The sequence below is a fragment of the Natrix helvetica genome, assembly GCF_964273705.1.
Source record: "Natrix helvetica genome assembly, chromosome: 2".
Lineage (NCBI taxonomy): Eukaryota > Metazoa > Chordata > Lepidosauria > Squamata > Natricidae > Natrix > Natrix helvetica.
Window position 1 is genome coordinate 99,397,950 of NC_138552.1, and position 6,436 is coordinate 99,404,385.

A 6,436-nucleotide genomic window follows, 5' to 3' on the forward strand; every position below is an offset into this window, starting at 1 on the left:
GCATGACATCAGGAGCCCTCCTCCTCTGGCTCTCACCGCTGCTCCATGCCTCAGGCGCCTCCTGGTGGCCGACCAGACTCTCCGATTCCTGCTCAGAGTCGGAACCCTGTCCAGGGTCCTCCACATCCTCCTGAGCCGACTCATAGGGACCCTCACTCTCGGAGTCTGGTGGCAACAGCAACAGCTCCTGCTGGGCCACAACAAAGATCTATGCTGTCAATTTTCAGGAACTGCACAGATGGGGTTTCGAAAGCTACCAAAAGAGGACTCTAGAATTAGAGGTCCACACCAAAATTTTAGTGCTTCCTCCATCTTCCAAATGCAAAGGAACTGAGTTGGCAGGCCTGGAACAATGTGTCAAACCTGCACAACTTTCAGATGTGTGGACTTCAACCTCAGCCAATTCTGGGAGTTGATGTTCACACATCTTAAGGCTACCAAGGTTGAGAAACAATGTTCCAGAGAATTAAAACACATTAGAAATTAGTTGGAGTATTTAGAGAGAATTAAAACTCAATGTTCAATTATAAAATTAAGTTCTTCGTATTGTAAGTCCAAAAAAGTGTGAGTTATGAGGCAAAAAGACACATTTCAAGCTCAAATCTTCTTCTCGTGGATAAAATTAACAATTTGAGGAACTATTTCTTGAAGTTTTGTCTCTGCAAAAATTTGTACAGCAACTTTGCCTTCCATTCTGCTGCTCCAGTGATTCCATAATTGATAGCTGAGAGAAGGTGATTTCCAATTTCTCCTCCTGTGGCCTGGGCAGGTTTTTTAATTGCCTGGATTTAGCCCTCAACTAACATTTTCTCCTTCTTGCTGCCACAGAGCATGATCTTTTGTGAGATTTCCACATGTGGTTTCATGAAAGGCTTAAGGGCAGTGTGATAAGAGCAACCACTGCCAACATCTCCTTTCTAGGCCGGGGGTAGGTGGGTGGGACAGACCTCAGAGCAGGGGTAAGTGGGTGGGGCAGAAAGGCTTTGTGATAGCACTTCTAGCAGTTTCCAAGTTGGAGCCTCTATTTCTCAGTATTCCTGATAGGACAGTGGCAATGTTTGCATGAAAAGAAAGTCCTCAAGGATCTTAGCATAAAGGACAATAGTGGTGCCATGCTGGTGACAATTGTCCTAAGTTGCTTAGAAGTATTCCAGCTAGGATACTTGTGGATTCTCACATCCATGGACCATGAGAATCCAGTCATTATTATTACTTCTAATGCAGTGTAAAAGGGTGAACTCAACACTTCCACGAGGGTTCTGCAATTAGAGTAGGAGAGAAGAAGATAGGTTTTTGCAGCACGCCCTTTGGCCCAGGCTAAGAAGGTGGTTAAGATGAGAGAAAAGCATCTCTTGTGCTTAAATTTGATGGGTGGAATCCAATCCAATCTAATCATCTAATCTAATCTAGAGAAAGGAAGAAAGAATATATAAAACCAAGCACACCTGCCGTACATCAGAAACATTTTGGAAGCAGTAGAAGACAGCTTCTGAGATCTGCAAGTGGGCATTGCACACCGCCCAGTGGCTATCATAAGAGGACAAATCAAGCATTGCAAATGTCACTTGAAGGTGGAAGATCTTCCAATGTAATCTACCAGATAACCTGCATAGATTGCCCTTGTGACTATGTAGAACAGATGGGGAGGTAGCTAACCACTAGATTGAAAGACCACAAGAGAGCAGCCAGACAAAGAGATCCAAATTTATTGATACCCTCACATTTCAGTGAACAAGGACACACATTCAATTTCACAGGTACAAAGATTGTTGGCCGAGCAGGTACAAAGATATCCAGGAAAATGATTGAAGCCTGGGAAACAGGCCCTTGTCAGTCAACCGGAGTGCTAATTTACACCAGATTATCAGATACTTAGAAGGATTTAGAGGACTTGGCAACAGAAGGAAACAACAGCCAATGACTTAATAGCCAGACATCAACACCCCAATCAAGGAAAAGAAAAAGCCCCACCCAACCAGGCACCACATAAATACTATGCATAGAATAGCCCAAAGCACACATTTTGGTAGATAGAGGTTCCCTGGCTCCAGCATGAGTCCAAAAGTTTGGAAGACTAAGTCTCTGGTCCTGATGATCGACCCAGATCGAATCCTGGAATCTAATCTAGTTGTAATTTATTCGCCCTATGTTGAAAAGGTAGACAGAAATCATAATCATCATCATCTCTATAGTAGTATATAGCTATTTGACAGGATATTTTTTTTTCCTAATTTCACATTTATAGTAGTAACAAGTTGAGGAAACATTATTGCAAATGACAGACCGAAAATTCTGAAGCCACATTGCAAAGTAAAATATAAAACAAGACTTTGTTATAGTAACTGCACTTCCTTAACATTACCATCGGAGGGAGAAATAACACAAGCTACTGGGTAATCTTAGTTTAAAAAAAAACCTACTGTAGTTTTCTTTTATTAAAAAAAAATCACACATTTCGTTACTTCTCAACAGAATTCTTCTGAGAGTAATAAATGTATAAGATGAAATCATGAAAAAAAACCCTCTTCCAAACAGCTATAAGAAAGGCAGATACTATAGTTGGAGCTGCAATGGGACTAAAATAGTTATGCTTTTAGCTTGCGCCTGTATATTGAGTTAAAATCAGAATCACCAAAGAGAAATAAATTATCTTATCTGTTGTACCAAATCATAATGCTAATGATAAGATTATTCATTTTTAAGCAGCCTCACAATTTCACTCTGTGTGTGTGTGTGTGTGTGTGTGTTTGTGTATTTATATTCCTTCTTTACAGCTACCAAATATTCTGCAATCTGGATTAATTGCGGTTTCCAAATAGTTGTTAAGGGCAAAGTAAAGTAAAGTACAGGAAGTCCTTGACTTACAACAGCTCATTTAGTGGTTAAAACAGCACTGGAAAAAGTGACTTACGACCGTTTTTCACACTTATGACCATTTCAGCATTCCCCATAATCACATGATCAAATTCAGATGCTTGGCACTTGGCAACTGACTCATATTTATGACAGTTGCAGTGTCCCGAGGTTTAGTAAGCTTCTTGCAAGCAAAGTAAAAAAAAAAGGAAGCTACGTTCACTTAACCACCATGTTGCTAACTTAACAACTGCAGTGACTCATTTAACAATGGTGGCAAGAAAAGTCGCAAAATGGGACAAAACTCACCCAACAATGTCTCACTTAGCAACAGAAATTTGGGGCTCAATTGCGGTCACAAGTCGAGGAGTTCTTATACAGTATGTTGAAATAGTCTGCCTGGGTAGTAATGAAAGCATGAGCTCCTGTAACTCACCTCCTACACCAGGTAATGTCATAATGCAACAACAGAGGCTGGGCAAAGGTTGTTCTAACGATGGCCCTCACCTATTGTTCAAGCTGAAGCTGTGAATCCAGAAGGACCTGCAGAAGACACTAGTATTGATGGAGAATCCCAATATGCAAACAGAAACTCTATTTTCCTCTGCTTGTTCTCTTTCATCGAGACCCTTGCAGCCTTCTAGCACTGGAATAGGATGTTGAGATCTTACATAAAGTTGGCATCGTCAATCTAAAGGGGGAATCACAGTCCAAACGGTCAGTTGACTTGTCCCACTGATATGGATACTAAAGAGCAGAGGAGAAAGAGTCAACCTCAGTGGGACTCCCACTGTTGCAAACACCACCAAGCTGATCTCTCATCGGTACCATAGACTAAAACCACCACATGAGGAAGGAATGGAACCGCAATGCCTTCAGTCGCTAACCCTTCTAAACAATCCAATGTCTTTTATGAGTAAGGTTTTATCTGGGTAGATTTAGCATCCTTATTCTGCAAAGAGCTGGGCATAATGGTGTTCCCGCATCTTCTTTTTCCAAAGAGTGCTGTGAATTTAAACTATATTTTTATTGCATTATAACTTGAGCAGCTGTTACTGAGGGGCTAGTAAATTAAAGGAGTAAACAGATTGACAATTTTGTGAAATAATTGATAGGAACCAAACTGAGGTTCAGGCTGAAATGTTACACCAAATTTTAACTGAAACTTAAAACATGAATTTGTCGTCAACATCTACTACAAACCGTATTCTAATTTCTAAATATTTAAGGAGATGCTGTCACATCTGACAGCATCTCCTTAAACTGACACATTTTTTTTTTAAAAAAAAGGGAAACAGGCAAGTAAATCAAGGAACTCACTTGGCTAAGCCAGTTAAGTGTAACAAGGATAAGGGCTAAGCCAGCTATGTATAACAAGGAAATAACATATGTAGAGTACCAAGGGGTATTTTCAAGGGACTGTTTTCTTAGAAGCTAAATGCATAAGCAAAGACACATAATTTTATTAGCAACATAAGTAGTATTTGATAATAGATGGTGGCAATTGTGCTCAAACACGTTATGAGGAACAAGAAGAGAAAGTTACTGGGTGAGACAATGTCACTGATGGCAAGAGTTTCCACTTGTTAATAACGACTGATATCCCATCATAGCTTGAGACTGACTCTAACCTCTACCACTACTTTCCCTTGAAGTATGTTGCTCTGATAATGGAAGTACCAGAGTTCTTGAACAATGTATTCTTAGTTCTCAGAGAGACCTGAGACTTTCTAACTGCTGTATTTGAACTCCTGTCAAGATTTGATCCATTAGAACTTAGCTGTGTTTGGGGAGAGGGGTTGTCTTCTGAAAATGATGTACTGAGTGGCAGGGCAATCTTTTTCTCCACTGACAAACAGTTGCTTTTGCCACCAAAGCTGGCTCTTTCATGGTGCACTTCCAATTTGAACAGAAGCAACTAGGAATGATCTAAAATGACCCTCAGACTACTGTGTACCTATCTGACAAGAGGAATCTCGCTGGTTGCTATTTTCATTGTGTGTGCCTGGAGGATTGGGTCTCCATCTTTTCCTTTCAGCTGTTTGTTTTTTAAATGCATCTCAGTTTTAACTATATGTTTTGAAGTTTCTTTTTTCATTTTGATCGTCATCTTTTCCCTTGACATCAAAAGTGGTAAAAGAGGAAGTTAAGAAGATTTTCATCTTTAACTATTAATCAACTGGTTGAATGTTGAATTATTCCACCCCCTTGCAGAATTTTAATGTGAAGTTTTGGCATCTTTTTTAATGTTTTTTTTTTTGAGTTGCAAATCACTTTTTCTTTCATCCTATGGAAGTCAATGGTGATGTCTTGGATAGCAAAAGTGATCTGATTTGATTTACATTTACCCTGCATTTTCACTACAATGATTTTGTATTACATTAATTTTTAAAAGCCCTGGTCTTATTTTTCTAATCTCTGATGGGAATTTCCCCCTTTTTTCTATTCACTTTTTATTGTGGGAAATATTATCTTAATTCTTTCTGGTCATTCTGTTATAGTATAGCTACTACCACATCCTTGAGAGGAACTGCTTAAGTTTGGTTGTGAAAGCTCATCTATAGGGGAGTTTTGGACTATATTAAAAATGCAAATAATGCATCAACTTAATTTTAAAGCCTTTTGGGAAGCTTTTCAAAAAAAATGCCTTTTAGTTTACAAGTTGAAAATGTACATAAAAAGTTTGATAAAATAACAATTGTTTTAAATCAATCCAAATATGGCACTCAGACACAAATAACAGGAACTAAACAAGGCTTACAATCAAATGGATTGGAATCTAATTTGTTGCTGGCAGATTTGAAGGAGAAGGTCCTAGTTTGAGAATTGAAGATTTGTTGAAGAAGGCTGAAAGGGACCTGAATTCTAAAGACTTAGAGGGGACAAAATCAATAAGTGATGGACTAGACTTTCTTAAGGAGATTGATGAAGATTGGGGAATGGACTTATTAAATCCAATCAGAGAACAATTGTCAAGAGATGCTGTGTTTCAACCTGTAGACAGATTTTTTTTTAACAACAAATGCTGTGGAGATATTTACAACAGAGAGTTATGATTTGGGGGAATGAGATCCAATTGTTGGGAAAGATCCCTGTCAAAATTTTAAGGAAATTTTTTTTATCAATCGAGGATATTTGATCTTGGACAGACAATTGTGGTGGTTTATGGTACACAAGAAGCCATTGTGATCTTTTTGTGAATTAAATACAAACATAGATTGTTAACAGAGGGTTTTGAAGTTTAACTTTGCTGTAGGCTTTATCTGTTAACTATGTTTTTGTTTTATATAATAGATAAATGCTAGGTCAAATTGGTTGCGCTAATGGAGTTGTAGAAGTTAATAAACTGTAGGCCTTTTTTTTTTTTACAAGGGGAGGATGACATTATTCTTCAAATATATCTGTCCGTATTCAACTGGGGAGACAACCTATATATATCCTTTTTTTCTATGCACAATTTTGCATGTATTGTTTAGTTTTGCTTTGTTCTTGTGTTTTTTCCTTTGTTTTTTCTATTTTCTTATATTTTAAAGGTGTGAATAAAATAAAAAAAATCAACTAAGTTGTGGGATGCTCACAACAC